This window comes from Quercus suber, unplaced genomic scaffold (genome assembly GCF_002906115.3).
Source record: "Quercus suber isolate HL8 unplaced genomic scaffold, Cork oak 2.0 scaffold_837, whole genome shotgun sequence".
Lineage (NCBI taxonomy): Eukaryota > Viridiplantae > Streptophyta > Magnoliopsida > Fagales > Fagaceae > Quercus > Quercus suber.
Window position 1 is genome coordinate 184,000 of NW_027070267.1, and position 10,611 is coordinate 194,610.

Genomic DNA, 10,611 nt, shown 5'->3' on the forward strand with positions numbered 1-10,611 from the left:
TTTACTGACTGAATGGTTTTCAGCCCACACTTAACACTCCATTTATTCTGTTGAGAACTAAAAATCAATTAGATTATCGAGTTTTATTGAGATATGTTTGGTTTTGTTTTGATAGAAATGATTGAAGACTTCAAAGGACAGAAAATTTTTTGAACCCGTATTTATTAGTGTGTTAGTTTGATGAATTTTGATTCTTTCCTGTGATTTTTTATTCTCAATCTTATGAAATTGCAAACATTAATGTGGGATAAGTGATTTCTTCCTATTGGTCGAAATAATCTGAGATCTAGAAAAGTTTGTTTTTTTTTTTTTTTTTTTTTTTCCTTCTAGAAATTATTTTTTCTAAGACAAATGGAACTTAACTTTGTGCTCAAGAGATTGGCCTCTATCTTCTCTACGAAACTTTATTTAGTAGCCTCTGAAGATTTGTGTAGCTCCAGCAATTTTTTTTTAATGTTTCCAGAACTTAGGCCTTTTAACAATCTATTTTTGACCAAAGCTTATTTGTTTTGGAACAAGTTTCAGCTCATCTGAGATCTCTATTTGGTCATAATGTTTTGGTTATTGTGATCTTTGGTGGGATAAATACTATGCATGAGTATTGGTTTACTTTTCAAAGTTAAAATAAATAAATAAAATGTTTTCATGGAAAATAGCAAAAATAAGCGTATTGGTTAGATTCTTGAAGAAGAAATTGGAGGTGTGAAGGGCATTTTGGACCGATAAATGCTAGCACTGGTTCAGAGCTACATATATGTATGTCTCTTCGTTTGTCACTGTGACGTTTGTGTGTTTGTTGTGTGTTTGCATGTGTTTTCTGTGTGTGCGTGCGTGTGTGCCATAGACATCTCCTTTCCATGCATTTGTGTAATGCATACTGATGTGTCAGTATATTTGGTTTCATTTTGTGTGAGTCTGTGTTTTTGGCTTTTAGTTCATCATCTTTGCATTTGGGGAAGTGGGTATTTCAAAAGTCAATGCTTTTTTTATTTTTGGTTTTGTTTGAGAGATTGGGGTGCGTGGGTTGCTAGGATTTGTTTATTAAGTGACCTGAACTAATAAAAGAAGAACTAAAATTTATTTAATCGCCACAAATTGGGAATAAAATCCCTAGATTGCGGTTATCAGCAGCTTAAGTAGAAAAATTAATGATTAAAGTTCAAACTACACTCCTAAACTTCGTAGATTTTTGAATTTTACACGTACAAAAGCAACTTGTTCTCCCTCTTTGAATTCCCTTTTTTTTTCTTAGTGGTATTTGTTCTCCTTTGCTCTCTCTCTAACGCTCTCATCTCTTTCTCAGAAAAACCTAAGTCTATTTCTTTGTAGATCGATTTCTTTTGGTTTCGTCTGCTAGAATTGGAAAATTTCAATTTCAAGGCTTCGGTAAGTGATTTTCTATATCTGTTTTAGTTTTGCAATTCTGTTTCTGGTTAAATCTATGAATTCCATGCGATTTTTCTTGCTTACTCATCTATTTGATTGATTCTTGGGCTTGTGATCTTGCTTTCTCATCTATTTGATTGATTAAAGCACAATTAGATTTTTGACTACTCTACACTCATCCATGGCTTCACATGTTTTCTATTCTCACTTCACACGTATGTTCCTCAATAAAATAAATTCAATTATCAATTATTTTTTATTACTGAAAACTCTTAAAACAAAATTAAATAAATAAGTTGCTGGTAATTTTGGGTTTTAAAAGTTAAATTAACATTATGAAAAAAAAAAACTGGTGCTTGCGTTATGTGTATTTTAGGCTCACACGCACGCCTCATCAGCACCACACGCACTGTCCATCAGCACCACACACCTCATCAGCACCAAACGCACTGCCCATCAGCACCACACGCACGCCTCATCAGCAGCACATGCACTGTCCATCAGCACCACATGCCTCATCAGCACCACACGCACTGCCCATCAGCACCACACGCACTGCCCATGCAGCACCATCTTTGTATGTTGACAACTAAGGTGACATTTAGAAAAGAAAGAATCCAAGTAGCAAGAAGATTCTTTTATCATCTTGCATCATCTTGTGTTAAGTTCTTGGTAGTTCAGAAATTGGAGAAGAAAGAAATGGGAATTAAGGAAGAAAATCACAGTTACTTTGAGAGTAACCAACCTCCTAAGCAAAGAAAGAAGAAGATAAGCACAAACTTGGGTTAATTCTCTGGATACCTCTTATTGAACATCTTAGCAGCTTTGTATAAGTGCCTTCAGAAATTTTGATCTAAAAAAATTTAGGAAAGTATAAGTGCTTGTGATTGAAAAAATTTAGATACTTGTTGCATAGAGTTTTTTTGTATATTGTCCATTAGTTGTATGTAATTGAACTACTTGAAAAAACATAAAGGTTGTTTGTAATTGAGTCCAATAAGAGGAATATTGGGTGGAGATTGAAGTTGACATTGGAGAAGTACAGAGTGTTGCAAAGGTTACTGCTTGTTCTGGTTTTGATTGGGACTTGTATGGTAATTGGTTTTCTCTAGTGCTTACACCAACAATTTCTGGTATTAATTGGAAGGTTATGGCATTTTGATTTTGGTTTTGAGTTCTAAACTCGGGATGCCACTAATTGAAAAATTCTTTTGGTTATCTTCATTGTGTAGTTTTTTCTGCTGTATAGATGTGTGAGTGCATGTGTCTATATACCTTTAACTTCTATTTTGGATAAAAATTAGTATTCTAATTATCATAAAAATGAATTATCATTTGCTGAAGCATAAAGTTTATATGGAGAATGTCCCTTGTTTTGTTGTTAACAGGATAAAATATTAGCTTTTGCCGTCCAAAAGTTCAGTGGCAAAAACTGGAAAAAGATTGGTGAGTATCATCCCTTTCTGATAGTTGTTCTGAATTTCCTCTGGATAATGGTGATGAGAATAGAACTATAATATATTTTGGCTTGAATTAATACTTAACCAAGACCTCTGGAACAGATAAACATAGCCTTCCCATGCTTTATTATTTTATTATTATTATTGTTGTTGTTGTTGTTGTTGTTGTTGTAAATATAAAAAAAAAAAAAAAAGAATTAATCACTCAGAACTGTTATTCAATATTCTTTGCAGCCGAATGTGTCCCTGGTAGACGTGACGTTCAGTGTCTGCATCGTTGGCAGAAAGTTCTCAATCCTGATCTCGTTAAAGGACCTTGGAGCAAGGAGGTGTGAATAAGATTCATATTAGTTCTCTTCCTTTCAAAAGGACCTGTATTTAAGTTTGTTTTCTTTGATTCTGATAACTTTTATTTGGGATTTCTAGGAAGATGATCTTATTTGTGAGCTGGTAGCAAAGCAGGGGAAAAAGAAATGGTGTGAGATATCAAAATCCTTGCCAGGCCGGATAGGCAAGCAATGTAGAGAAAGGTAAGTGCAATCTGGTCAATAAGTACCAATTATCCTTTTTCTCTTTGATTGCTTTTATCTATTCATTTACTATTAGGATTTAATAGCAAACCCCATGTGTTTATTTGCAGTAACAGCTTTGGCATCACCTATGGTTATTTTATTTTTTTCTATTGAAAGGAAACCCCTTTATATTTCCCTTTACTATGGAAAGAGTATATAAATAAATCTAAGTGAACTACTATTTTTTCTTTCTTTGTTCAGGTGGCACAACCATTTAAATCTGAATATAAAAAAGACTGAATGGACCAGAGAAGAGGAGTCGATTCTCATTAACGCCCACCAAATGTATGGAAACAAGTGGGCTGAAATAGCAAAGTTGCTACCTGGAAGGTATCACATACTGCAGAACTTTTACGGTTTTACATGAAAACCAAAGACTTGAATTATTATATAAGGAGATGGAAATTACAAACACCTGTCTCTCTCTATAAACATGAGATTTGGTGTGTACGTAATTGAAATGACCAGGTGTTGGTTATTCTCTTGCCATGCAGATAGTTTCTGGATAATTCAAATTATTATTAGTATTTTTTATAAAGTTAATTGCTTGGTTAGGCACCTAGGCTAAACCTACATGAATTTTTTTCTTAGAATCTGTATCCATTGATTTGAAATGTAGTAATTGCTTATCTGATTTATTGTCTAATCCTTTCCTTCCATTTTTTTTTTATTTTGGGAGGGAGGTGTTTGGCTGCGTTTAAAACGCGGCCTAAGGGTAGGCCCTATGGCTGCGTTTTAAACGCAGCCTAAGAGTTGGTCTTTAGGCTGCGTTTAAAATGCAGCCTAAGGGTTGGACCTTAGGCCGCGCTTAAAACGCAGCCTAAGGGTAGGCCCTATGGCTGCGTTTTAAACGCAGCCTAAGAGTTGGTCTTTAGGCCGCGTTTAAAACGTAGCCTAAGGACCAAAGCTTAGGCCGCGTTTAAAAACGCGGCCACATACCCTCTAGGGGCCTATAGTCACGGCTTTTAGGCTACGTTTAGAAACGCGGCCAAAAAAACCACGGCTATAGAAAAATAGGGAGCCATCATATTGAAGGCAAAAACTTGTTTTACTTAGTTTGTTTTACACCAATGCAATTTATAATCGAAAACGTAATTTAAAGTCATGAAGTTATAGAAATGCAATGTATACATGTAAAATACACTGTAAAACTAACACTGATCTTATGTTTATCTTGCACTTCTACTGAATAGAAGAAGAAGAAGAAGAAGAAGAAGAAGAACACCAAATAGCTAGATCTACTAAATGCTTGGCGTCAAAACAAAATTTGAGGTCATAGAAGTGTCAATTTGTGCGGAAAAAATTTTGTAACGATAAATCACAAATTTTGACCTAATAATACAAGATGTCAGACAAAAAAATAAAAAAAAATGCGACATCCAAAAAAAAGTAGGGAACCCTTGTGCATATTCTAGCTCTTGACAGTTTGGTCTTCGGTTGTCGGTCTACATATTACATATAGTATTCTAAGTTTGAAATAATTAAGGACAAAAGTTAGGTACAGTATTTTGGTGTTGTTTTTTAGGTTTTTCACTTAAGATTTAGCTATGTGACTCTTTTGTTATAGATAAATGTATATTTTTAATTAAGTACAATCACATGACTGAATCTTAATAAAAGAATCTAAGAAATAATACTTAAATACTGTATCTAAGTTTTACCATTAAGATAAATTATACTAAACCAAAGGACAATGATTTTCTTGAAACCAAAAAATAATAATAATAAAAAGTAATTTTCTTAAAACTACTCTTGGCGTGAGTAAAATATAATATTAATTTTATTAAAAATGAAGTTAAAAAATACCTTTTATAAGTGAATTTAATTTTTAGGTTAATTTTTAGTTTTTTAAACTTACAATTTCATCCTTAATTAAAAAATAATAATAAAATGCGCCTCAATTTCATTATTATTTCCATTTTCTGTTATATTATATTCATGAGAATCACCACAAACAAATTATTAACAGTTGACATGGCATGCTTCAAAAAATTAAAATTTTAGCTCCATATATTCATTATATTCATGTTCACGATTAATGAGAGCATTTTTTTTTTTTTTGGAAATAATGGATTAGAGATAATACCAAGACCCATGACTTGTCATTCTCTACTCTCTCATAGTTCAGGTGGTGAGTTTTGAGGCTGATTCTGCTGTAGGATTCAAGAGCAGTGAAATTCATGAAATGTCAGTAATTTATAGCAAATTCTTAACATAAGCCAGAGATATGCCCCACCAAACTCCCCATCCATATGGTAATTAAGGAAGTGAGGCCAATAGGCTACTGACTAAGAAGCGAATGAAAAAATGTCCCAAAATTTTTACCAATAGAGGTATCCATGTAAAACTAGAAGTATTAATTAAGTCCTAATTATTCATCAATAAATCAAATTTAGTTTTTTTTTTTTATAATAAAAAAAACCATTTAAAGAAAAAAATATTCATTAGATGTGGCAACAACCACTTATTTTTCTCAGTTTTAAAGTATAAAACTCATTAATCTCTCTTACACGAATGCTAAAAGAACTTGTAGGGTCAGTTTTTGCTGCCCAAGCCCAAAGGATATGGGTTAAAGGCCCAACGAACCCAAAACAATGAATTTGTAGAGAGTGGATCGAAGGTTTAGGCGCTCGCCCGCATGCATGAGGCATGAACTACTTTTCTTTTATTGAAAAATACTAAGAACAATTTACAACTGGGGGATGCTCCTCGGCCATGGCCGAGAAGGTTTTTCCTCCCTTTTCCTCCCCCTCCCCCCCAAAAACCTCTCTTTTACACTTTGCTTCCCTTTCTTATATATCACTCTCTTCTTCCTCCTGTTGATCATCTATTGGCCTCTCTTCTGACCGTCTGTCCCATCAGAGGTCGTATCCATGCTCAGGTGGCTCACCCTGATCGATGTTGCCCTGTCAAGGGGTTACATCCCCATTAATGCGGCCAAAAGGGTTAGGTGAGCGTATTCAATGCCGAGGTGACAGTTCGCCCAGGGCTTGCCCCTTCTCCGTACTTCTGTCGCCGACGCATGGCATCGGGCCCTTCTCCTCCTCGGATATTCAAGGAGTCCTGTGGTGGGGCGGTCCTCGTGTTTTCCGAGGTCTCGGACGACCGAGGATAGGGTCATCCTCGGACCCCTCATGCGCCCTCGGCGTGGGCCATTTGGGCCTGGCTTGGAGTGGGCCAAGGCTACTCGATTTTCTGGCCCCACAATAGCCCCTCAAAATCTTGCTGCACGCATCCTCGGGCGGGGAGAAGGATTTTGACATCCTCGGCCTTACCCCCCCCCCCTTTCGTCAGTATTGGGGTCTATTCATCTGCCCAAGGCATGTTGCTGACGTTTCGGAGCACGTAACGTGCCTATCATTTAATTCAGGCGGCTCTGTGCTCCCTACGTCTAATGAGGCATTACCCATCTAACGGTGGAGGTTCCTCTCGCATTTATGGGCGGGAAAACCTGCACGGTTCCTCGATTTGAGGTATAAATACGCGTACGAATCGCTTCTTCCCGTTCCTCATTTGTAATCAAGAATTCTCGTGTGCCCCTCCTGAGTCCAGCCACACTCTCACTAGCACCTCCAACACAAAAAACCTGTCCGAGTAGCTCCTCCTCTTTTCAGTAAGTCGCTCTATCCCTCTCTGAGCTCTCTCTCTACTCTTTGTTCTACTTCGCCTGTTCTTTCTTAGTTCTTTTAGGCGTCAACTAGGATGAGTAGGTTTAAGAAATACGTCGATACCGCGGAGGCGATGGAGAAATTCATCATCGACCGCAGAATTCCCAGCAATGTAGGTCTGAGATATTGTGAGGACGGGGAGTGGCGCATACACAAGCAGGAGGGCGAGGTGGTAATTCCCATAGTCGCCTTCCTTGAAGGGGGGATGACGATCCTCATGGGGTCGGTGATGAGGGATTACCTCATGCACTTCCGGTTGGCCCCCACCCAGTGTGGGATAAATGTCTTTAGGATTCTGGGCTGTGTGGACGCCCTGAATGAGAAGATGGGGTTGAGGTTGACCCACCACGACGTGAACTGGTGTTACAACCTTCAGCTTCTTAAGGGCAAGTCGTATTACCTGAAGACGAGAGACGACAGGGTACGGCTCATTCAGTGCCTCCCCGAGTCCAACAAGGGGTTCAACGAGGATTTCCTCATCTTGTCAGGAGAGTGGCACGATGGCCTTCACTGCCCAACAACAGAGGGAATACCAGGTGGGGCAGTGGGAAACAGAAGGGGTTTCAAGTTCTCGTCTTTTTTCTTTCTCCCTTTTTTTTTTACTAACGCAGTGGTGCTTTCCGTTTGCAGACCCGCACGCTTTTGAGCGTCACTTCCATCTGGTCAACCGGGAAGATTTGCAGAAGATGCTGAGGGCGCCGGTATATATAAACAAGGACGACAATCAAGTTAGGGCCACCCACATAATTTTGGGGTATAAACCTACCCAGAAATCGTTCCCAGTTCCAAAGCACGTCATCCGAGCCAACGATCCTCAGCTTCAGAGGATTACTGTGACCGAGGACGGATTTTCGTTCCCCGAGGAGCCCTCCGACTAGGGAACTGTCACGCTAGCCGTCCCCTCCTCTTCCCAACCGTTCGCCGAGGCCGCCGAGGAAGCTCCAGAGGGGGAAGGGAACGCGTTTGACGTTTTCACTCAGCTTGATCAGTCCGAGGACCCTCTCGGGGACTTGGGTGATCCCAATTTGACCGAAGCAGACCTTCTTGCTTCAGAAACCCCTCCTCGGTTGACAATGGGTTACAAGAGGAAGCCCACCACCAACTTGCTGGACCTAATTGAGGGCTAGCTGGGAGAGTCCCAACAGAAACTTTCCACTCCACCTCCGAAGACTAGGTCGACTTCCGCTCGGCAGAAGCTCCCTCCTTCTCCTTCTCAGACGCGCTCGCCCTCTGAGTTCGTGCCTGCTGACCCCAAGAAGAAGAAGGATAAGGGTAAAAGGCCTGTGAAGGATAAGACGATGTCCTCGCAGGAGGACACTACTCTGCGGCCATCTAAGCAGCTTAAAATAGGCGACAAGAGCCAGGAGAGGCAGGTCGTCGACACCACCTCTACCGAGGCCCAGGCCTGGCTCCCAGCCCGATGCTTCGTGGGGAGCCCTTGAGGGATAACGCCTCCCTCAGGGACTTCAATGAGGGCGGAGGTGCGCGCGTGGCTGATGCGCTGGAGCGGAGCCTGCTGCTCCCGGCGGATATGGCCGAGCTTCACTCTTTGACGAGCGAGCAGGTCTTCCTCAGCCTCAAGCGATATGTGGGGATGGTAAAGGCTACAACCTCGACTCTTCTCCCACTCCTTTTCTTTTATTGGGCTTATAGCACATTGGTTATTCTGGCAGGCTGTCCAAGCTATCTTTATGTTGGAGGGGGCGGCAAACGACCAGAAGGATGCCCTCAAACGGGAGCGTGATTGGCGCTTCCAGGCCACCGGGGCTCTAAAGAATTCCGAGGCTGACCTTGCCAAAGCCCGAGAGGATTTGAAGGCGGTGACCAGGGAGCAGGACAGTGCCCTGTCTGGTCTTGAGGGTGCCTAGAACCAGGCCAATGAACAGACGAGGCGCTTGGGCGAGGCAGAGGAGCAATTGTGGATCACGAGGGATCTAATCGCTGATCTGCAGGCTAAGGTGACAAAGGCCGAGGGGGCCCAAAGGGAGGCCGAATAGGCCAGAGACCAGGCTCGGCGGGCTAAGGACGAGGCTGACCATGGCAGGGAGATGGTCGAGAGTGCCAAGGAGGAGGCTGAGACTGCAGCCTATGCTGATGGGATGGCTGCGGTAGAGGCCCTCTACAAGGCTCAAGTCCCGGGGTTGTGTAGGCGATACTGTTCCCAGGTCTGGGCTGAGGCCCTCAAACAAGCTGGGGTGGAGGCTACGTCCGACCTATGGAAGGCAGAGAGCGTGTATTACCCCCCTACTATCCGCGAGGCCGCCCCTGATGGCGCTAAGGCTGGGGAAATTGTTGAAGAGGTGGGGGCTACTGAACCGGGGGAGCATTCGAGCGAGGACGTGCCCCAAGAGATAGTGGAGATCCCTTCTGATGATCCAACCCCCACCACTGAGGAAGCAGCTGTTCTCGCCGTACCCTTACAGGCCGTCCCCTCAGGCCAGGGCTCGGAGGGGTCAAGGGTTGCCCCTGTCCAGCCTGAGCAAAAGGAGTAGGCTCCCCGGCGTCTCGGCTCGCCTTACTTTCACGTCGTTTCGTTTTATTTTGTTGTGCTTCTCCTTTATGTACTGTGGCTCTTGCCATGCAATCTTTACGAACTCATTGTTGTAATGCGAATTTAATTTCCCTTTATATTTATTTGAATTGCTTATTTGTGTACACGCTGCCTGCTTTTCCTTTTTTCATTTGATCTGCACGATTTTAGCTTGAATTGTATGTCAGCCAATTGCGCCAGTAACGATGATAAGGAGAGAGAACGTATGCATGGGCAGCTCTCTTGCGTCTCAAGGGCTAGGTGGGGCTTGATCCTTTCCTAACTTGGGATATTTTGTAGTTAGTCTCCCTGTAGGCCTGAGTTCGAGGACCATGCAATGCCCCTGTTCTGTTCAGCACCCAGGTATAGTTGAACGGTTAGTTTCCCCATAGGCTTAAGTCCGAGGACCATGCAATGCCTTGGTTCTGTCTAACGCTTTCGTTTCTCTGTAAGTATTTAGTTTCCCTATAGGTTTGAGTTCGAGGACCATGCAATACCTTGGTTCTGTCTAGTACCCAGGTATAGCTGAGCGGTTAGTTTCCCCATAGGCTTGAGTCCGAGGACCATGCAGTGCCTTGGTTCTGTCTAATGCTTCCATTTCTCTGTAAGTATCTAGTTTCCCTATATGTTTGAGTCCGAGGACCATGCAATACCTTGGTTCTGTCTAGTACCCAGGCGTAGCTGGGCGGTTAGTTTCCCCATAGGCCTGAGTCCGAGGACCATGCAGTGCCTTGGTTCTGTCTAACGCTTCCATTTCTCTGTAAGTATCTACTTTCCCCATAGGTTTGAGTCCGAGGACCATGCAATACCTTGGTTCTGTCTAGTACCAAGGTATAGTTGAGCGATTAGTTTCCCCAGAGGCCTGAGTCCGAGGACCATGCAGTGCCTTGGTTCTGTCTAACGCTTCCATTTCTCTGTAAGTATCTAGTTTCCCCATAGGTTTGAGTCCGAGGACCATGCAATACCTTGGTTCTGTCTAGTACCCAGGTATAGCT

General features: G+C 41.8%; 1 long non-coding RNA gene across 1 annotated transcript; it reads left to right on the forward strand.

Moving 5' to 3' along the window:
• The first annotated feature begins 1,044 nt into the window (after positions 1 to 1,044).
• Positions 1,045 to 3,991, forward strand: LOC136065047 (uncharacterized). Its single transcript, XR_010626690.1, has 5 exons — positions 1,045 to 1,386; positions 2,775 to 2,832; positions 3,081 to 3,175; positions 3,273 to 3,376; positions 3,620 to 3,991. It is a non-coding gene; the product is annotated as an uncharacterized LOC136065047 (long non-coding RNA).
• Positions 3,992 to 10,611: the final 6,620 nt, after the last annotated feature.